Genomic DNA, 22,404 nt, shown 5'->3' on the forward strand with positions numbered 1-22,404 from the left:
CTACTTGACAATCCTGCCTCCCTCCCCACCCCGATGCACACCACACTATTCCATCTACTTGACAATCCTGCCTCCCTCCCCACCCCGATGCACACCACACTATTCCATCTACATGACAATCCTGCCTCCATCCCCACCCCGATGCACACCACACTATTCCATCTACATGACAATCCTGCCTCCCTCCCCACCCCGATGCACACACCATTCCATCTACTTGACAATCCTGCCTCCCTCCCCACCCCGATGCACACACCATTTCATCTACTTGACAATCCTGCCTCCCTAGACTCCAGTGGATGGTCACAGTTCTTTATTGGACTCAGTGTTTTCTACACCGAACTGTCCAAACCTCATTTCTGTCAGGAAGCTCAAACTGAAGTGGCTCTCCGCAAAAGCAGGCTAGGAAGTGCTACCTTTGGCAGCACTAAAGCTCTCTCCTTAGAAAGCAGTGCTTCCAGAACACACACCTTTTTCTTTGGCGCATTTGTTGGCCTGCATTTACAGAAAGAAAGACACTGAGCTTCAGACCATCCTGTGTCCTGTGTGCACACGTCTTTTCTTCACTTGGTGACATTAGAAAACCAGATGGGAAATCGTGTTCAAAGGAACACAGAAGAATAGAACGAACCGACTCATGCTAAAGTTTTTCCTGGAGGATGTTTCCTCTCAAGGACATGTTGCTTGGCAGTTTAGTGATTTTGCCCCAAGGGGAGAATCAAGCTGCTAAGGGAAAAGCTCACGGCCACTCAGTGTGTGGCTGATGCTGTCATTTTCTCCTGCTGCCTTAAGTCAAGCCTCAGTGGGGAACAGACGCTCATTCAGAATTTCCCCCACCAAGGACACCATACAAGTCACAAATGATACATATGATCATATCTTAATAAGAAAATAACTTTCTCTCAGATAAAACCAGGTGGCCTGACCTTCAAATGCCATGGGCATCCTCATCTGAGCTCACTGGCGAGGCCTTCCAGGGGATCCTCAGCAGGAACTGGGAGGACACAGAGTGGCCGTGAGCACCTTAGTGGTGTTGCCCATCAACAATTCAGAGCCACTGGTTGACATGGGTGTGGGCCACTCCACACTCCACTCGACCTGGGTGGAGAAACCAACTCCAGTGAAACAAATCTAACTTTCTTTGAGACTGGAAAGATCTATTTCTATGTTTACTCAAAGAAGCAGTAAACTTCTTCTAAGGGAGAATTTGGCTACTTTCAGCTTCATGGGGAAAGTGTGAAGGGGGTGCCCTTGCCCCCTCTACACAGGAGAAGTGTGATATGCTACTGGCAGCCTAGGAGAGCCAGCAGCAGAGAGGAACTGGAGCCCCAGAGAGGCCAATTTTTCCCCCAGAGAAATGATGCCCAGGATCACATTCACCTCTAACAAGGGGAAGTCATGGACCTGTGCTGGGAGGATGGCTATGAACACACACCTCAACGACCCCAATATGGATGACTCTTGACAGACATCTGGACTCACCCCAGTGAAGACCGCTGGGAACTGGGCTAATCCCACTGAGGATGATTAACACCTGGGCTGAGCCCGCCCCCTGCCCCGGGGACAACATCAGCTGGACACAATGAGGATGTCTATGAAAACTTGAGTGTTCTCAGAAGAGGACGGCTATGAACACATGGCCTGGGCCCACTGAAAACTGCTGCTAGGCTGGGCCCAGGAGGCAGCTTTGAACAGATGGACTGATCAGGACAAGGATAACTGTGAATACCTGAGCGTGCTGGCCCAGATGAAAAGGGTTATTAACTTCTGGGCTGGTCCCCAATTAGGACATATGAGAAAACCTGGACTTCCCCAAGTAATGATTGCAACGAACAACTGGGCTCAGTCCGATGAGGATAGTTGTGAACACCTGCGCTGTGCTCAATGGGGATGACTGTGTACAATGGGGTCTGGCCAACGACAGGTGTGTGTGTGTGTGTGTGTGTGTGTGTGTGAACAACAAGGCTGTTTATTTCACCTGGGTGCACGCGGGCTGAGTCCGAAAAAAGGAGTCAGCAAAGGGTGGTGGGATTATCATTAGTTCTTACAGGTTTTGGGACAGGCAGTGGAGTTAAAAGCAATGTTTTAGGGGCAGGGGGTGGATCTCACAAAGTACATTCTCAAGTGTGGGGAGAATTACAAAGAACCTTCTTAAGGGTGGGGAAGATCATAAAGAACCTTCTTAAAGGTGGCGGAAATTGCAAAGTACATTGATCAGTTGTACTGCAAAAATAAATCACAACAGTGAAATGTCATCAGTTAAGGCTATTTTCACTTCTTTTGTGGATCTTCAGTTGCTTCAGGCCATCTGGATGTATACATGCAGGTCACAGGGGATATGATGGCTTAGCTTGGGCTCAGAGGACTGACATTCCTGTCTTCTCATATTAATAAGAAAAATAAAACAAAATAGCAGTAAAGGGTTGGGGCAGCGAAAATTTTGGGGGGTGGTATGGAGAGATAATGTGCGATGTTTCTCAGGGCTGCTTCGAGCGGGATTAGGGGTAGCACAGGAACCTACAGTGCGAGAGATTCAACTGAAGAAAGATTTTGGGGTAAGGGGCAATACTGTGGGGTTGTTAGAAGGAGCATTTGTTGTATAGAATTACTGGTGATGGCCTGGATGCGGTTTTTATGAACTGAGAAACTAAACGAAAGACACAAGTTCCGAATAAAGTAAGAGGAGGAGAAACATAGGTATTAAAGGACTAAGAATTGGGAGTACGCAGGACATCCAATTAGAGAGTGTCCAAGGGGGTTCAACGTTATTGTTTGCTTGACTGGTGAGTTTTTGGGCTCTATCCTTGGGTTTTATGTTGTCATGTAACAGGCCAGAATGATTTAGATAAAAACAACACTCTTCATTTAAAAATATATGGAGTCCTCTTTTTTCAGCAGTAAGTCAAGGCCTCAGCAATTTTGGAGGAAAGAGAAATGAAAAGCCAGCATTTTTTTGTTAAAGAAGGATTAGAAACGGCTAGGAAAGAGTAAGTTTGATAGTGTGGTGGAGATGGCTGGGGAAAGGTAGAGGGTGGCATTGGAAGGGGAACCAGAATAAGAGTAAGTATAAAAGTAAAGAATAGGACTTCATCAGGGTGAAAGTATTGGAGGGTACCTTGCCACTGAAGATCTATCCACTTCAAGAGAGACTTAAGGGTGGCAGATTGAGGTAAAACCAGGAGCCACTAAATACCAAGAGCCTGAGAAACTGCTTGGGTGATTTGACTAATAAAGGCCAGTCTGTTATTGGACTGTATAGAGGTGGGACGGCCAAACTGAGGAATTATGTCTGACAGAAGGGAAGAAATGACCACGGTGGCCTTCTCAGACCCTGTGGGAAAGGCCTCTACCCATTCAGTGAAAGTGTCTACCCACACCAAGAGGTATTTTAGTTTCCTGACTGGAGGCATGTGAGTAAAGTCAATTTGCCAGTACTGGGCAGGGACAAATCCCCGAACTTGACGTGTAGGGAAGGGAGGGGGCCTGAGTAATTCTTGAGAAGTAGAAGAATAGCAGATGGAACATTGAGAGGTTATTTCCTTGAGGACAGATTTCCACGATGGAAAGGAAATGAGAGGTTCTAAGAGGTGGGCCAGCGGCTTGTAACCTACATGGAAGAGGTTATGAAATGACGACAGAATAGAATGGGCCTGTGAGACTGGAAGATGATCTTTTCTTTGGTTCAAGAACTATTTGCCTTGTGCAGGAAGAGATAGGTGGAGTTTCAGTGAGGGAGTAGGTGGGAGTGGCCAAGTGAGGAGAAAAACTGCCCTGAGGGACAGAAGTTGGAAAGCTTGCTGCTGTTTTTGCTATCTTATCAGCATAAGCGTTGTCCTGAGTGACGGGATCTGATGCCTTTTGATGGCCTTTGCAATGAATGACTCGAGCTTTCTTTGGAAATGAAGCGGCCTTGAAAAGAGTTTTTATTAAAGAGGCATTAATAATGAAGGACTCTTGTATAGTAAGGAAACTTCTTTCTGCCTATATAACAGCAGGGTGGTGCAGGATATGGAAGGCATAGTCAGTATAAACATTGACGCGTAGTCCTTTTTCAAGAGTGAGGGCTCCAGTTAAGGCAATGAGTTCGGCTTGCTGAGAGGTAGTGGAGGGGGCAGAGCGGTGGCCTCAATGATAGATGTGGAAGATACTGTAGCATAGCCTGCCTTTGCTGGTGAGTGGCGATTAGGCCTGATGGAACTGCCATCAATAAACCAATTGTGATCAGGGTGAGGAACAGGAAAGAAGGAAACATGGGGAAACAGAGTGAACGCCAGGTGGATCAGACAGATACAGTCAAGGAGGTCAGGTGTGGTATCAGGAATAACGTGGGGGCCAGCCTAAAACAGCAAGGTCAAGTTGTTTGGACAGAAAGGCTACAGGGCACGGTCCCGGCTCTTGTGTAACAATTCCGACCGCACAGCCCTGCAGCTTCGGCTGTGTGTGATGGAAACGGGTTGGGATGAGTTAGGGAGAGCTAGTGTGGGGGCAGCTTCTAGGGCTGTTTTTAAGAAATGGAAAGAGGAGTGAGGAAAGGATTTAGGATCAATGGGGCCAGCTAGGTTTCCTTTTGTGAGTTTATATAATAGTTTTGTTAGGACAGCAAAACCAGGTATCCAAAGGTGAAAGTATCCAACCATGCCTAGGAAGAAAGGGAGTTGTTTTGTAGAAAAAAGGTGTTGGGGTTTAAGAGATTGGTCGGACATGATCGGCAGGGAGAGCACGGTGTTTTTATGTAGAATTATGCCAAGGTAGGTGACGGATGGAGAAGAAATTTGAGCTTTGGAGGGGGATACCCAATATCCCTTGGAGAATAAATGCTGAAGGAGCAGGAGGGTGTCTTGTTGAGAAGATTCAAAGGAGGAGCTACAAAGTACAAAGTCTTTGACTACAAAGTCATCAATATATTGAATAAGGTGAGAAGCAGAGGGGTGGAAAGAAAGTAAATCATGGGAAAGAGCTTGGAGGCTGAAGTAACGAGGGCTGTCCCTGAAGCTTTGCAGCAGTAGAGCCCAGGTAAGCTGCTGGGACTGATGGGTGTCAGGGTCAGTCTGGGGTAAAAGCAGAGAGGCTGGGACAAGGGGTGCACGGGAATAGTGAAAAAAGCATCTTTAAGATCAAGAACTGAATAGTGAGTTGTGGAGGAAGGTACTGAGGACGAAAGAGTGTACGAGTTGGGCACTACAGGGTGGATAAGCAAAACAATTTGGTTGAAAAGGCGCAGATCCTTAACTAACCTGTAAGACTTGCCTGGTTTTTAGACAGGTAAAATGGGAGAATTGTAGGGAGAGTTTATAGGTTTTAGGTGGCCATGCTGTAACAGGCGAGTGATAACAGGCTTTAATCCTTTTAAAGCGTGTTGTGGGATGGGATATTGGCATCCAGCGGGCTAAGGGTAATTCGGTTTTAATGGGATGGTAAGGGGTGCACGATCGGTCACCAAGGAGGGAGTAGAGGTGTCCCATACCTGTGGGTTAAGGTGGGGAGATACAAGGGGAGGATGCGAAGAAGGCTTTGAACTGGGGGAAAAGGCAGCAATGAGGTGTGGCTGTAGCCCAGGAATAGTCAGGGAAGCAGATAATTTAGTTAAAATGCCTCGACCTAATAAGGGAGCTGGGCAGGTGGGATAACTAAAAAGGAGTGCTTAAAAGAGTATTGTCCAAGTTGGCACCAGAGTTGGGGAGTTTTAAGGGGTTTAGAAGCCTGGCCATCAATAACCACAACAGTTAGGGAGACAAAGGAAACAGGCCCTTGAAAAAGGTAATATGGAGTGGCTAGCCTCCGTATTGATTAAGAAGGGGACGGACTTACCCGCCACTGTAAGAGTTATCCAAAGCGTCTGTGATGGTCCAGGAGGCTTCCAAGGCGATGGGGCAGCGTCAGTCTTCAGCCACTAAGCGGAGAAGGTGTGGGAAGGAGTCAGTCAGAGAGCCTTGGGCGAGAGTCCAGGGGCTCTGGGAGGGGGTGCCGGGCAAGTTGGACAGTCCGATTTCCAGTGGGGTCCCGCACAGATGGGACACGGCTTAGGAGGAATCCCGGGCTGCGGGCATTCCTTGGCCAAGTGGCCAGATTTCTGGCACTTGTAGCAAGCTCCTGGGGGATGAGGTTCTGAAGGAACCCCTGGCAGCGGCCAATGACAGCTTTGACAAATTTAGTAGGCACCAGTGAGGAAGGGTGTGAAAGCATGAGCTACTCCCGGTAATTAAAGCATTGCAGACCTTGGCTGGGCCCAGTGAGATTGAATGTGAATATCTGGCCTGGGGCGAAGGAGGATAGCTGTGAACACCTGTGCCCGGACCAATGAGGATGGCTGTGAACACCTGGGCTGGGCCCAAGGGGACAGCCTGGAATAACTGGGATGGGCCCAGAACACATGGCTATCAACACCTGGGCTGACCCCAATGTGGACAGCTAGAAACATCTGGTGTGTGCTCAGGAGGACAGTTCTGTTCATTTTGGCTGAGCCGAATGAGGACAGCTGTGAACATCTGCACCGCGCCTAATTAAGACGATGGTGAACGGATGGGCTGTCCCCATGGGGGACATCTGGGAAGCCCTGGCCTGGGACCATGGAAACTGCTGGAACCAACTGGGAGAAGTCCTGTGAGGAAAGCAATGAACACCAGGGCTGGGCCCAGTATGGATGGCTGTCATTACCTGGGATGGCCTCTATGAGGGTGGCTGGAACCAATTAGCACACATGTGAACAAACTAGCTGGCCCGATCAGGACGGCTGTGAACATCTGGGCTGGCTGTCATGTGAAGGACAGAGAACTCCGTGGCTGGTTTAGATGAGGACCACTGTGAACACCGGTTCAGGCCTGGATGAAGACAGCTGGGAAACCCTGGGCTGGACATAATGAAGATGGCGATGAACAGGTGGCCTCAGGCCAATGAAAATGGCTCTTACTCTGGGCTTCATGTCATTGAGAGGAAGCGTGAACTCCTGGGCTTGCCTTCATACTGACAGCTATAAAAAACTGTTGCTATAAAGAGCTGAGCTCACACAAACGAGGGAGGCTGTGAACACCTGGGCTGACCTGGATGGGGATGACTGTGAACACGTAGCCTGGGCCCAGTGAGGACAAGTACTAACACCTGGGCTAGATACCGAGGAGGACAGCTGTGAACGCCTTGGCTGGGCTCTATAAGGACAACTTGGGAGTGTTTGGGCTCGGCCCTAAGTAAATAGCTGTGAACCCCTGAGCTGGGCCCAGTGAGAGTTGCCATGAAAACCTGGGCAGGGCCAGCGAGGACAGCTGTGAACACCTGGCCTGGGTCCAAAGAGAACAGCTGAGAACACTTGGGCTAAACCAGTAAGGACAGCTGTGGCACCAGGGACGATTGCCATGTAGACAGCTGTAAACACTGTGGCTGGTCGCATGAGCACAGCTATGAATGTCTAGTCTGGGCCCAGTAAAGACAGCCAAAAACACCTGCCCTGGTTTCAGTGAGAGCCACTGTGAGAGACCGAGCCTGCCCCCATGAGGATGCCTATGAACAGCTGGCTGGGCCCAAGACGAATGGCTCTCGACACCTAAACCCACCCCGAGAAAGATGCTGTGAACAACTGGGCTAACCCCACTGAGGACGACTATTAACACCTGGGCTGGGTCCAAGTGAGGGCGACTTCAGCTGCACCCGGAAAGGACAGTTGTGAACACCTTGGATTTCTCTGATGAAGACGGCTATGAACCCATGGCCTGAGCCCAATGTGCAAAGCTGTGAACACCTGCATTGGTCCCAGTGAGGGAAGCTGGGAAAACCCAGTGGAAGCAGCAGTGAACAACCAGGCTGGCCACAAGAGGACAGCGCACGGAAATGGATCACGATGAGGACGGCCGTGAATGCCTGGAAACAAAGCTACCTGAAGTCATTGCACTTCATTTTCATAAAGGGAGTACTATTTCATCTGTTCACAGCAAAAACTGGCAGAATCATCATGCTCTGGCTTTTATGAAGCTGATCCCCATGAGGAGAAAAATCCTACGAAGCTGAACTCAGAGAACTGTTTAAAAAGCTGACTCCAATGGTTCACATTAACGAGCTCTGGTAAAGAGCCTTCTAGATACAGCGTTCCATCTGATGTCTTTCATGAAAAAACAAAAGGGGGCTCTGGGCAGAAAGGGCCAGAAGAAAGTGGAAGTCCACGCCTGGGCTCACGTGCCAGCTGTGGCTGACCCCTGGCTAGGGCACTGCAAAGCCAACCCAACCTGTGCTTCCTTTCAGGCCTCAGCTCCCCGGCAGGCTGGCTCCTTCTCTGGAAGCTTCCTCCCTGCTCTGGGAGTGACACTTCATGGATTCATCTGTTTGCCATTTTCCAGATGACATCATACTCAATTTTTTTTCTTTTTTCTTTTTTTTTTTTTTTTTTTTGCCTTTCTCTCCCTCTGTTCACCTCTCACCTCTTAGAGTCCTGTTTGTCCCACTTCCCTGTCCTTTGGAAAAGTAGTATCACCTGCCGATGACCATCCTCTGCAGTCCCCAGACTTCCTCTCCCTGTCATCATTAATAAAGGTGACACTGCAGCTTGGCACGAATACAGGTCCTCCCCGACATGCCCTACCCTCCATCTCTTGGAGCGTATAGTTCCCTGACTGCAAAACCCCTGCCTTTGAAGGTTTCTTCCTGCACCCAGCTCCCGCATCTATATTCTGAGCCACACTCAAAGAAAAATCAAGTGACACAGTGAAAAATGCCATTCGGAGAGCTGGCCTGGTGGAGCCCAGACATCAGATCAACTTATTAAAGCCCTATATCTACTAATTCCACCTAGAAAAAAAAGACGTCAAAGTTGTTTAGACTGATTTGTTCCTCAAAATCTCCCCTGACTCTGTCGCCCTGGCAGGGCCAGAGAAATCCCAGCAAAAGTCTCATCAAAGTTAAAGCTCAGAGTTAGAGAGCTGACGGGGTGGATGCTTCTTGGGAACGATCCTGCAAGCCAGCCTCCCTGCCACACAGATGGGGAAACCCCGGACCACAGGGGTTAGGGGGTTTCCCCACAGTCACATTACAACCCAGGCATGCGATCACCGTGTTGAGTTGACTTTATCACCCTCCACCACCTTCAAACAGCAGTCCCCTGAACCTCCAAGTTTCCCACAAAGGGATTGTTTTCTCCCAGCCTTATTTTGCCAGAGGGCTGTCCAGGTGCCCAAGATACAAGAACCTTAAGGCTGATATTTGAAAAATACATTCTTATTTTTCTGACCAAATAGGTTTCCAGATTTGGGGCAGAACAAGCCATTCAGCAATTATTTTATCTTTCAAAACAAATAGAATGCATGTCCCTATTACCACTATTCACTGCCGCTTTGTCCATCACATTCTGTGCACAGCATCCAAATCTGGTTAGAACATCAAATTAAAAACCAAATGACTGATCACCGAAATCACTCTCCATAATGAAAATCGTCTGGATGTGGCTTTAAGGAGCCTCAGGGCAGGAACAGGGTGGGACATGCGAGGCTTCACTTTCATCACTGTAGCCAGAGATCTTCAAAAGGGCAGACTGCAGGCCTCACGCAGCCCACAGAAATGTTTGGTTTGGCCAGCATCATGTTTCTAAAACATTTGAATTTGCTGTCAACATTTAAAAACCAAAAGAATTTGCATTAAATTTTGGATATTCAGTTTCTCTTGGACATTTGGAAGATCCAGCAATCCCAGCCTTTCCAAGGAGCTGCCCCATGGAGAGAGCAGACCCTTTCTAGGCAGGCAAGGCCGGGCCTCATTCCAAGGTGACCAACTCATCTTGGTCGGCTGGGGGACGTTTCCTGGGAAACCCCTCAGTCCTAGGTACCAGGACAGTTGGTCACCCCACCGAGTTCTCTCACTGATGTTATCTGCCTGGAACCTGTGGACACTGCACGTGTTACCTCTTCCCTACAGCCTCCGCCACTCCCCTCCGGGGACTGTCTCTGCAGAACGACACGCAGAGCTGTCAGCTCAGAATTCTCCCCACTCTCCCACATACCACCTGCTCTCAACTTCTCTTCACTCCTTGGCATTCGCAAAAGCCATGGATGCTGACACAAACGAAGTCCAACTCTTTTTTTTTTTTTTTTTTTTTTTTTTTTTGAGATGGAGTCTTACTCTGTCACCCAGGCTGCACTGGAGTGCAGCGGCACGATCTCAGCTCGCTGCAACCTCCACCTTCTGGGTTCAAGAGAATCTCCTGCCTCAGCCTCCCAAGTAGCTGGTATTACAAGCCCAACACCACGTCCAGTTAATTTTGTATTTTTAGTAGAGATGACATTTCATCATGTTGGCCGGGCTGGTCTTGAGCTCCTGACCTCAAGTGATCCACCCGCCTCACCCTCCCAAAGTCCTGCAATTACAGGCTTGAGCCACCGTCTCCTGGCCATTTTTCTTTTCTGAAACAGAGCCTCGCTCTGATACCCAGGGTGAGTGCAGTGGCGTGATCATGGCTCACTGTACCCTGACTTGTTGGGCTCATGCAATCCTCTCACCTCAGCCTCCAGAGAAGCTGGGACCACAGGCACATGCCACCAGATCAAACTATTTTTTTAATGTTTTGTAAAGACACGGTCTCGCTATTATCTAGGGTAGTCTCAAACTCCTGGACTCAGGTGACTCTCCTGCCTTGGCCTCCTGAAGTGCAGAATTCATTTTTAAAGACGCACACAAGTGCCATTTCTTCCCCTGGGAAGCCTTCTGTATTCTCCCGGTACCAGGTAGAACAGGGCAGTCTGTCTGTGTTCTAACCACACTCAATTCTTCCTTTTACTTTGCTCATCACCATTAACACAGCATCAAGTGAGCTGACCCAGGGAGCACCCTTCCCAATAACTAGAGGAAGTCAAAATTGTGATAAAATTGAAAAATGTGAAGATTTCGAAGCTGAAGTTGAAGTCTCAGTCTCTCTGCAGTTGTGAGCTTTGCACATCATTCACCAAAATGAAAAACGAAAACCATCCCACAATTATCTGCACCAACCCCATAGTGGTATTTACCACGCCGAAGTCGAAGAACACTTGGACCCGCTGAACACTGACCCCCAGTTTCTTCTGCCTGTAACGTGGTATCTTAATCCTACGCTGATGTGTCTGCCCCAGTGGCCCTGGAGACACTCAAGGGCAGCAACCTTCTTCCCAATCCTGTATCCTCGATGCCTGCAACACAGAAAGCACTCAGTAAAAATATACCAAGGAGGGAGTGCTGGACTCCCATCAAAGAGGTTAAGAGGACTGCCTTATTTGCTGTGGTTTTAAAGGACAAAGATCTTCTCAGCTGTCCCAGTGCTCACAGGGATGCTGAAGCTCAGCCGAGTGCCCTGAGCCGTATGACAAGCTGAAACCACCAGTCTACAATTGGGGTCAAGCTCTAATTCTTTCACAGCCATTGATCATGAGATTACAAACTGTTGTCAGCGTTGGGGTCTTTTCTGATAAGTAAAGAGGATTCTAGGAAGGTTTTCTCTCCTTCAAGCTTCAGACGTACGCATCCAGCATCCAACTTCCTCCTGGACATTTCCACCCCACGGGCGGCTCGTATTAACATGTCAACATGATCCTTCCCCTCAGACCTTTCTTCCTCATTCTCGTGCTCCTCTCACACCCAGCCACTTTGGCCAGGGCAGTAATCCAGCCATAGTCCTTGTTCCACCCTTTCTTTTGCTCCTCCCACTTTCAATAAATCACCAAGCCCTGGGGATTTAGAAATTTGTCTTGAAATTTTAAAAAAAAATTACCTAAATGCACCCCCTGCCTCCCACTCTGGCCCCTCTAATGGATTCTCCCTGTTGCAGTCAGTGTGAGCTCTCTATAATGGAAACGAGACTAAGTCTCACTCCCACTTAAATGGATCCCACTTACTCAGAGAGTCAAAATTCAAACCTCTTAGCATGGTGTTCAGTTCCCTGCATGACCTGGCCCCTCTTCCCTTTTCAGCCTCATTTCCTCCACTCTTCCTACTCTTCCCTTTAAACTTTACCATCCAGCCACACAGAACTTGTACTAATTCCCCTCCAATCTGCATATCCAAATCACATTCTGATCACCACTGACAGCCTGACCACATGCTGCTCCCTTTACCAGAAGCGTTGTTCTCCATCTGAGCCAACACACACACCTACCTACCTTTTAACGATTGACCTAGTCACCTCTACTGAACTTCAGGGCCCGTATCTGAAATCACTTCATCTGGAAAAGCTTCTGGGATTTCCTCCATTCCTAGCAGAACGGGGGCCCTCCTCTGAGCTCTCGTGTCCCTGTGCATATCACTTTCAAGGCAATGATGGCAGTTTTCAGGAACTCACCTTATCTGTCGACCTCAGGACTGGGAAGGCAGAGACTGGCTCAGTGTCCTACTTTCTCCTTATCTCTTTATCCCCAGCACCTGCACAGTGCCTGGCACATAGGAGTTACTTCACCATTGCTTGCTCAATGAATGGATATATAGTATGATCTCAGATGGAAGATTCAGTGGGACATAGACTGGGAAAGTGTATCTACGTAGCATGTGTTCATTTAAGTCAATTTGATGGGACATGGATTGGTGAAGGGCTCTCTTTAATCGAATAGGTTCCTCAAAAAAAATTAGACAAGCCTGGTCTGTACGGAAAGTAACTTCCTCACTGCATGATGGCTTGAGCCTGAGCAGAAAGGGGAACAGCATGTGGAGTACTGGCCATTCTTTCTTGCCGTATTTTCCACGGACGTAGTAGGAAACAACACTGGTCCCAGAGTGAGGAGACCACAGTCTCAGCTCCGTCCTGCCACCTGCTGTCCCTGTGTCCCAGGATGGGTTGCTTTTCCTGTCTGGTCCTCACCTGTAATGTAAGGGTATGGAACCAGCTCCTATGCTGAGTGTGGTGATTTGAATTCACCCACAGCTGAATTTGCATCCCAGCTCCTCCAATTACTACTGTGCAGGCCTCTGTAAGTAATGCTGACTTCATGGGGATCGTATATAGATTAAATGTGATTACATTCCTTAAGTGGATAATGCCACTCTGCTCACAGAATAAGGGCTCAACAAATGGTTACACTGAAGCATACCAGCTCACCATAAGACTAAGTTATCAATGGGTTATATGGTAAAGCTACACAGGCATAGCTAAGATTTGGGGCTGTTTAACTCTGAGTCATGCCTTTCCCTTGACCCCCCCCAAAAAAAAAAACCTTTTTGTGCACATTTGCAGCCCATTCTATCTTTGTAATGAAGCAACCCACCTGTAGGGAAAGCTGGTGAGTATTGGGAGAAGCTGAGGTAGGGCCTGAAGCAGGTGAGTACTGGGAGAAGCTGAGGTAGGGCCTGAAGCAGGTGAGTACTGGGAGAAGCTGAGGTAGGGCTGCACGTAAGACTCCCGGGCTCAGGGCACAAAACCTCTCGTGGCCTCTGGAACGTGTGTGGACTTGCTGACTCCTTGCTTCTTGCCCTCCTAAGCTCCTAGATCGATTGTATTCCCACTATCTCAAGTAGCAGAACATGTTCCGTATAAATGGGCAACTGCCACAGCTGTAGATCCTGCACCTGCCCTTTCAACCCCCACATTCTCACCACCTGTTTCTCTGTTTGATCACCAATAAATAGTCTGGGGTTCCTGAGCTCCGGACCTTCGCAGCCTCCACATCCACGATGGCCGCCTGGTCCCACTGTCTCTCAAACTGTCTTTTCCTCAGTCCTTTGACTCCACCGGACTTCGTCACCCCCATGACCTCGCGTTGGGTCTGATCCCCCCAACACAACCAATGTACATTATGTAATGATTAAAACAGTAAATCCTTATTGCACTCAATCAAGTCACCAATTATGCTACTACCAAAATGGGATTATATGTTTCATCTTGGAATTTTAAAGGCCTTAGAACTTCAAGGTATGTTCTGTTGCATACTGCCATTTCAAGATTGGCAGAATATTGCAAAGGAAACCTTCCTGCTCTTCTGAGGTCAGTGAATGTTTCCCGGTTTCATCCTAGGTCTCCTCTGAGTCTCCGAGGTCCCAGCTGGTGGAGAAGCATGGAGATGCCTTTCCAATGGATACTCTGTCCCTAGATTCCTCCTCCAGCAGAGGAACCACGTCAAAAGTGAGAGCCCAGAGGCCTGAGTTCTAGTCCTAACTTTGCCATCAATGAGTTAAGTGATTTTGGGTGCACCTTTTAACCACCATAGGCCTCAGTTTCCTCATCTGTAACATCATAAAAAGACCCAGACCTCCAAATTCTGGAAGTCTATAATTGGTACCTGAAATTCGATGTCAAAATTAATCTCCTTTCCTTTCTTGTTCCTCGGATGAGGTTGGGCGCTGAGGTCACGGTTCTAAAACTCTGCCACAAATTAGAATTATCTGCCACCCAGCTCTCCTGACATCGGGATGTTGAATGCTCCCTGGGTGATCTTAATACGTGGCAACACTGGGAACCACTGCTCTTAAGGGTGAGTGAGCTCAGTAGACAAAAATGAGGCATGCTGACCTGACTCCAACACTAGTCAGCTGTGTGATCTTAAGCTATTTAATCTCTATAAACTCTCGTTTCTAAGCTCGTCTCGTAAGGTTCGGCAAGCAATAAGTAACATAATGCACGGCAGTCTCTATCCTGCTACTCAAAGTGTGGCCTGTAGACCAGCAGCATCAGCATCACCTGGCAGCTTCTTAGACCTGGAGAGTCGCAAGCCCCGGCCCACATCTAAGACTCAGAATCGGATTCTAAGATCTCCAGGTGGGTAGCAGGCCCATGGAAATTTAAGCAGCACTGTCTTAGCACGCAGTAGGTATTCAATAAAATCTATCTTCTGTTAGCCTTCTCCACAGTCCTCCCCTTCACTCATTAACCATCAAGTCACACACACTATGCGCAGCAGTGGATGATGGGCCCCGAGCACAGTAAGTGGCACACAGTAGGACCTCAACAGGTGTTTGGTGATGGAATGGCATGATTCAAAAGGGAATCAAACCTGGCTCCTCTTCTCAAGGAGCTCCTGGTCCATGAGGAAAACTAAGATACGAATGCCAACATCCAGAACAGAATAACAGTCATGAGTGATGGAGACGCACCTTTATTTGCGCATGTGCTGTGTGCCAGATACTAGCTAAGCAATTCACAAGCAGCTCCCCTTTGAATCCTCCAAGCAACATTGTGAAGTACATGCCATTATTATCCACCTTATATAAATGAGAACACTTTGGCTCAGAGGGGAGAGGCAGCGCATCTAAAACCACACTCAGCTAGTACATGGCACCAGTAAGATCTGAAGTCAGGACAGCTCCAGCCTGACCACACAGTAGTACTGGCTACAGGGAGATGAGGCAGAAGGGCTGACTTCTGGCTTACCATCTTTGACCACCGGCCCTTCAAGGGTGGCCCTGTCTCTGGGGACTGAGAAAAGAGACAAAAGGAAGCCCTGCAGGCAGAGATGCTGGGTTTCTATTCCCAGCAGAAGAGCTGGTCAGAGGGCTGCCAGCTCCTGTGGGCCACCTGTCTGACACAGTTCACCACGTCTAGCTGCCCCCTCCCAGGCCTCTTCCCTGCTGCTTCAACATTTTACTTGCACATACATTCTGCAGATTCGAGTCTTCTCAGTGACAGGCCGGAGCAACAGAAAAGAAATCTACAGTCTGAGCTTGGGGATGGGGGTGGAGCCATTTTCTGGAAACTGACAGATGTCGGACAGTCTGGAAGCCCCAAATCGGAAGTCCTGTACTCCAGGCTAAGAAAAGGCGTATGGTCACCGGGGATAAAGCACAAAACATAATTCCCCCGGGTCTCCCTCTGCACACAGACGAGTTCCCCCAAATCCGCATCTGAATCATGTTGTGGTCAGCAGACTTTCATCATTCAACACATGGTGGTGGATGGCAGGGAAGCTGGTGGAAATATTGATTTGTAGCTCAACCTTCCTGTAATTCTCCTCCCCTTCTCCCCCATCTTATCCTGCCACTTCCACGGGGGTCGGACTTTTGTTCCTGCCCCTTGGAGCAGTGGTTCTCTCTGTGGGCCCTGGAGCAGCAGCAGCAGCAGGCAGCTTGTTTGAAATGCACATTCTCAGGCTCCACCCCACACCCACTGAATCAGAGCATCTGGGGGCAGACCCAGCAGTCTGTGTTTAACCAGCCTTCCCAGGGACTCTGCTGGGTGCTCAAAGGTAAGCGCCAGGGCCTTAGAGAGCATCTCTAGTGAGTGAATGATGCTAGGGTGAAGGAAGAGGAACAAATGCTGCTGGTAGGGAGGAAGAGGCAGAAACTGAAGCAAAGAAGGGGTGAAAAGAGACTCCCAAGACTGGGTGAGGGGGTGGGTTAAGATTCGGGGTAGCAAAGATCAGTAACTCCTGCCTTGATGTGACCTGGAGGGGAATGGCTGTGTAAGTGCCCCTACGATGGCTGGCCCCTGGGCCCAGCACTACCAAACCAGCAAAGCCTCCAGCTCTAAGGGACATGCACAATTGTACAAGGAGAATATCAGCAGTGACCACAATGTGCCTAGGACCAGAGGAGTCACCATGAACGCACTGTTAAGCATAGGTCCCCAGGGACTTTTGTATGACTCTCTGGATCAGGAGGGAGCAGGGACGGACAGACGGAGGCCTAATCGAAGGTGAGTCTGAGTTCCTGTCAATGCCAGCCAAGTCAGGTCAGGGCTGCTGTGGGTTGGATTTAATTTGATTTAGAGAAAATAAGGGATCTGTCATCATCCATCTCATCAGTTCATGGACATAAACTTATACCCAGCCCAGCTGGACCTTTTAAAGAGGCACCATTACGAAGAGCATCCTCAGGCCCTCCCAGACTCTCTCGGTGACAGCACCTAACAAACACAGAGCAGAGGAGCGGAAGGCGTTGTTTCCTGATACACATATTCCAGGGGAACCCAGTGGATATTTCAGGGATGGGAGCTGTAACTGTAAAGACAGTCCCAAAGCCCCACTTAAGCATCCAAATGTCAATTCTCCCACCCTTGGCCTTGGCCCAGCTAGAGCTTCCACCCTCACCCTTCCACTTCCCATCCGCACCTGGCCTAGGGGTATTTGCAGAATACAGCCAGGCAGGAACAGGGGAGCTAAGGCTTTCTCTGTTCTGGGCAAGGAGAATTCTGCCTCATCCCCAGTCTGGCCTCAATATGCTTTCTCATTTTGATGTCTACCTTGACATTTGCCATCTCAAAACAAAGAGCTTTCCTTCCCCTTTCAACTCCTATGGTAGGAGTTATTTCCTCCTCTCTCATGGTTTTTATCATTCCCTACTTTTTGTCTCCGTATTTCCAACAGGTCATTTCAAACAATAGACAGTTATGTTCCTAGAGGTTAGGAATCTTGTCTAACCTCTTCGTCTCACACCCACCACAGGGTCTGACACATATCAGGCTTTCAGCACATTCTTGCAGATGGAGTGACAGACACAACTACCTGTCTGACAACTCCAGGTGGCATGTCCGCAGGCATCTCAAACTCAAGATGCTCGGCTGGAGTTCACCTGCACGTCTTCACTCACCCCAAACCTGGTTCTCTTCTTGCTCTTGGGAAATGGCACCTCCATCCTCCCCTACTTTCCAGCTGCCTCTATGGAAACCTTTGACATCTTTACCACTTTCTCTGGCCACATCCAACTCTTGACCAAGTTCTTTCTGACTGCACCTATAACATGGCCAGACTCTCTCCTTTTCTCTCCACCCCAGGTCAGTCCACCATCATGTCTCCCTTACCATACAGCAACAGCCTCCTAACTGTCCTCCATTTCCAGTCTTGCTCCCTCCCCTCCAGGGAGCAACCAGAGTAGACTTTCTAAAAACCCAGTCCTATCACTCACATCTCTAGTCAGCCACAATAAAGCGTGAAGCTCTTAGCTCAGGTTCATCAGCCACCACTCCACTCCGACACACCGGCTTTCTCCAAGGTGGACAAACTGGTTTGTTCTAGTAGGTTCTGGCTTCTATTCTTCAGTCTTGCTTTTTCACTCAGGCTGGAGTGCAGTGGTGCAATCTCCGCTCACCGCAAGCTCCGCCTCTCAGGTTCAAGCAATTCTCCTGCTTCAGCCTCCTGAGAAGCTGGGATCACAGGCGCCCGCCACCACACCCAGCTAATGTTTTTTATTTTTTAGTACAGACAGGGTTTCACCACGTTGGCCAGGCTGGTCTTGAACTCCTGACCGCAAGTGATCTGCCCGCCTCGGCCTCCCAAAGTGCTGGGATTATAAAGGCGTGAGCCACTGCACCTGGTCTTGCTTCTATTCTTCTTACAAAACTTTATTTAAAGTTTCCTTCTTAGCACTTGTCACAATTTTAATTAGATATTTATTTATGCAAGACTTGTTTAGTGCTTGTGTCCTTTCCTTAGGTGGAGCTCCTCGAGGCAGAGAAATGTCTGCTTAGTCCATCACATTTTCCCAGCACAAAACACAGTGCCTGGATGTAAAAGGTGCACAGTCAATACTTTTAAAATGAACACGTTTAGGCTGGGCGCAGTGGCTCACGCCTGTAATCCCAGCACTTTGGGAGGCTGAGGCGGGCGGATCACGAGGTCAGGAGATCGAGACCATCCTGGCTAACACGGTGAAACCCCGTCTCTATTAAAAATACAAAAAATTAGCCGGGCGTGGTGGCGGGCGCCTGTAGTACCAGCTACTTGGGAGGTGAGGCAGAAGAATGGCTTGAACCCAGGAGGCGGAGCTTGCAGTGAGCCAAGATCGTGCCACTGCACTCTAGCATGCTATGCTTATTCTTGCTCTGTTGTTAGAGTTGATGAGCCAGCAAAGGTAAGACATTCCCTCGATGCAAGGCAAGACTAGGCAATTCAATTTAATTCTTTTCAGTGCAGTTCAAGTCACTTCAATTATATTCCATTCCTTTTAATTCCACAAACCTTCACAGATACCAGAACTCTGACAGCCTTTATCCTAGGTGTGGAAACATCAGAGATGATGATGATCTGTTAATTGCCCTTGGAGGGCTACTCATTTATGCCCCCTCATCTATGGCCAATGACAACTATAGGACATATGACTGATCTGCCTACATGCATGAAATTGCAAATGGGCACCAGGTTGACATAAACAGTGTCTCACGGCCATCACTCACTCATGTAATATACTGGGGTGTTTACCTTGACAGTTACAGTCATCTTTCTTGGTCCTCAGGGATATGTTCCAAGACTCCCAGTAGATGCCCGAATCCATGGAGAGTGACTCCATATAGACTACGGACCTTAGTATATATATTCAGTTCACAGCCTATACTGAACCCTCTATACACTATGATATTTCCTATACATGCATTCCTGTACAGTGTGAATATACTGGACAAAGGGGTGATTCACATCCCAGGTGGAGAGAGTAGGATTTTAGCACATGACTCGGAACAGTGCACAATTTACAACTTATGAATTATTTATCTGTGGGTTTTCCATTTAATATTTTTGGACCACAATTGACTGCAAGTAACAAACCATGGAAACTAAACCCACGGATTGTGCGAGGAATGGACAACAATATAGAGGCTCAAATACAGCACAACACCAGTAGCAGTGACTAATGAAGGCCAAGAATGTGGAGTCAGATGACTGGCCCTCCATTATTGATCATTTTAAGTGACAGAAATCCTCTAATCCACCTTGAAAACCTATCCTAGAACCTCATGTTTCTTTCCAATCAATAAGTTTTTTTATTCCATATCATCTTGAGTATATGAGATTTGAGCTGACTCACTTCCCAAAAGATGTGAGATGAATGACAGGCTGAAAAACAAGACATATTAATATTATCAATGGCCTGGAAAGAGTTCATCTGCTACAAGCAGCAGAAACAGCACCTTTCAGGCACCATAACTGAGCAGATATAAATACCCAAGGATCTGTTTCTGAATTCTCTAACACATAAGAAAATAAAAGGTACTAATGTACACAGTTTTTACCTTTTGACATGGAAGGCATACATAGTTTTCTGTAGGAACCACATTATTTTCTTCTCTGGAACTATGCACTGGTGGAAATTTATCATGGGTCCTTATAAAAGAACTTAAGAAAGGCAGGGCAGACCTTGCCCTAATCAGTTTCACAAAAGCATAAAATGCTGCTCAACCTGACCCTTCCCTCATCTACCTTCGATAAAGACAATTCTTTGAGGGACTGATAGCCTGAGATCTGACTCTCTGTCTCTGATGATCTAGCTTTACATTGGTTAAATTTCATTTAACCTATTTACTCTTATCTGGACCTCAACAGAGACCAAACAAGCTGTTTGCACTCCTTCCAACTATGCAGGCTCAGCTCTCTAAAATGCTTGTGTCCTCTTTTCCTGGCCAAACTTTTCCATCCTACTGTATTTCCTATTTTGCCCTCTGAGCATTCTACCTGGTCTCCACAGAACCACTTCCAGATCTTTCTGTATCTACAGTTACTCTAAGGATGTGGAATAACTAGGATGGCACCTGTTAGTAAAGTATCTAGTCAAAGCCAAGTAACATACAGTCGGGGGCCTCAGAACTGGACAGACTCTCTAAGGTCCTTTAGTTCAACACTCACCCTTACGCATGATCCTCTCTGATGCATTCCCAATAAAAGATCCAGTGACCTCTGCTTGCAAGATTCCAGAAAGGGAGAAATCTCTACCTAATCAGAAATTCCCTCACCCTGTGGATTATCAGAATTGTTGGAAGGTTCTTCCTTATGTTGACCCAATAACTTGTTTTTAGTAACATGAAGCCATCGCACTAGTTCTGCTTCTGCAGAATGATCTTCTGATTCCCCTAAAGTTGTTTGGATCTTCTGATTCCCCCAGAGTTGTTTGGAATAGTACGTGCTTTTTTTTTTTTTTTTTTTTTTTGAGATGGAATCTCTCTCTGTCACCCAGGCTGGAGTGCAGTGGCGCGATCTCGGGTTCAAGCAATTTTCCTGCCTCAGCCTCCCAAGTAGCTGGGACTACAGGCACCCGCCACCATGCCTGGCTAATTTTTTCTATTTTTAGTAGAGACCGGGGTTTCACCATGTTAGCCAGGATGGTCTCGATCTCCTGACCTCATGGCCTGCCCGCCTCAGCCTCCCAAAGTGCTGGGATTACAGGCGTGAGCCACCGCACCCGGTCAGTTTGGGCTTTTTATACATGATTTCTACTCATCAGAATATTCTGCCATGCTACCTACATTTTCATATATTGTTTCTGCCCAGTCCTAGGCCTAAATATTTTATAAGTCAGTAATTTACTAATGGGAGCTGTTTGATTTGGATTCTAGGAATCTGCCTCATTCCTTAACCAACCATGAGTTGCTAAGGCTAATAAAACATTATCTTTCAGAGAAACAAAGCATACTAGATTTTTCCCCCATTATCTTAAGTATTTTTGGCAAAACAGACAAGCATGAAAAGGTGAGACCCCTTTGCCCTCAACCAATTATGAGGGTGACCGGGCAGCCAATGAATGACAGCCTCTCCTGTCTGAAGGGCCTCTACTGCTGGACACTGCTGCACACCAGCTTCTTTCCTGGCACTAATTCTTTCTTAACAATCTTGTCTGAATGGCCTCTACTGCTGGACACTGCTGCACACCAGCTTCTTTCCTGGCACTAATTCTTTCTTAACAATCTTTAAGAGAGCTCCATGCCTAACACTGAATCTTAAAATGTGACATTGTTCCTATAAAATCAGTATTTAAACCACGTTTTGTAAATTCATACCAAAAAAGAAACCCAGGAAAAATAAGCACCCCTTTGCCCTATTTTAATAAGAGGGAAAGGGGGCTGGGCTAAAGGGAATAGCTGCTCTGTGTATGGAAAGCTATAATTTAAAGATGCACACAAGCTTTTCAAGCAGAACACTCTAAACCATCGGCCCTGTTATTCGGATGATGGAATTTGCAGACTTTGTTTGCCCTCCTCTTGCTTTTCCCACCTTTGGGGCTTTTCACTGTCCCCAGAAATCCAAGCTTAGAATCATGAAAGGCAGCAAAGACCGTATCTAATAGATTCACAAGCTCCTTGCTATTAGTAGTGCAGTAAAGTGTCAATGGGGTAGATGCCTCTTTTTGCAAAACAGTTTCCAGGTTCCCTGTGTTCCATTCAGCCAGGCCCTCATTTCTCACCACAGGGCAGATAATCAAGTTGACAAAGACTGTGTTTTGTCCTTCTATGTCCATATGGACGTCATGTTCCACACCTGCACTCATGTCTGCTCGGTTCCACAAAGGGAGAATACCCACTGAGTGAATTTTAAATGTTCTTGCGCTGCTTGTGTTTTCCAAAGCACAGCATACGAGCATCTTGGTCAGGATGAGCTGGCAGGACCTCTCCTGACACCCTATTCCCTCACAGTGGACTTCCCACTGGAAACCTCCACTCTTGCGGCTTAGCTCAGTGTGTCTCTGCAAATAGGCATGTTTAAGGAAATCAGAAACGCGTAAGGCGATGCAGGTGGGGAGCAGGGGAGAGTCAAGGAGACAAAGAACAGTAGCACCACATGCAGCTCT

The 22,404-nt window shown here is 47.8% G+C and overlaps 1 long non-coding RNA gene across 4 annotated transcripts in view; it reads right to left on the reverse strand.

The window, feature by feature from the left end:
• LOC140709931 (uncharacterized) overlaps positions 1 to 22,404 on the reverse strand; it is a 99,670-nt gene that overhangs the window by 27,927 nt on the left and 49,339 nt on the right. For all 4 annotated transcript variants that reach the window (XR_012090718.1, XR_012090717.1, XR_012090716.1 and 1 more), the window contains exons 3-5: positions 6,655 to 6,847; positions 5,809 to 5,890; positions 927 to 1,098 (exon numbers count right to left, since the gene is read on the reverse strand). This is a non-coding gene — a long non-coding RNA (uncharacterized lncRNA). The remainder of the gene's footprint in view (positions 1 to 926; positions 1,099 to 5,808; positions 5,891 to 6,654; positions 6,848 to 22,404) is intronic.

Source organism: Chlorocebus sabaeus, chromosome 23 (assembly GCF_047675955.1).
Source record: "Chlorocebus sabaeus isolate Y175 chromosome 23, mChlSab1.0.hap1, whole genome shotgun sequence".
NCBI lineage: Eukaryota > Metazoa > Chordata > Mammalia > Primates > Cercopithecidae > Chlorocebus > Chlorocebus sabaeus.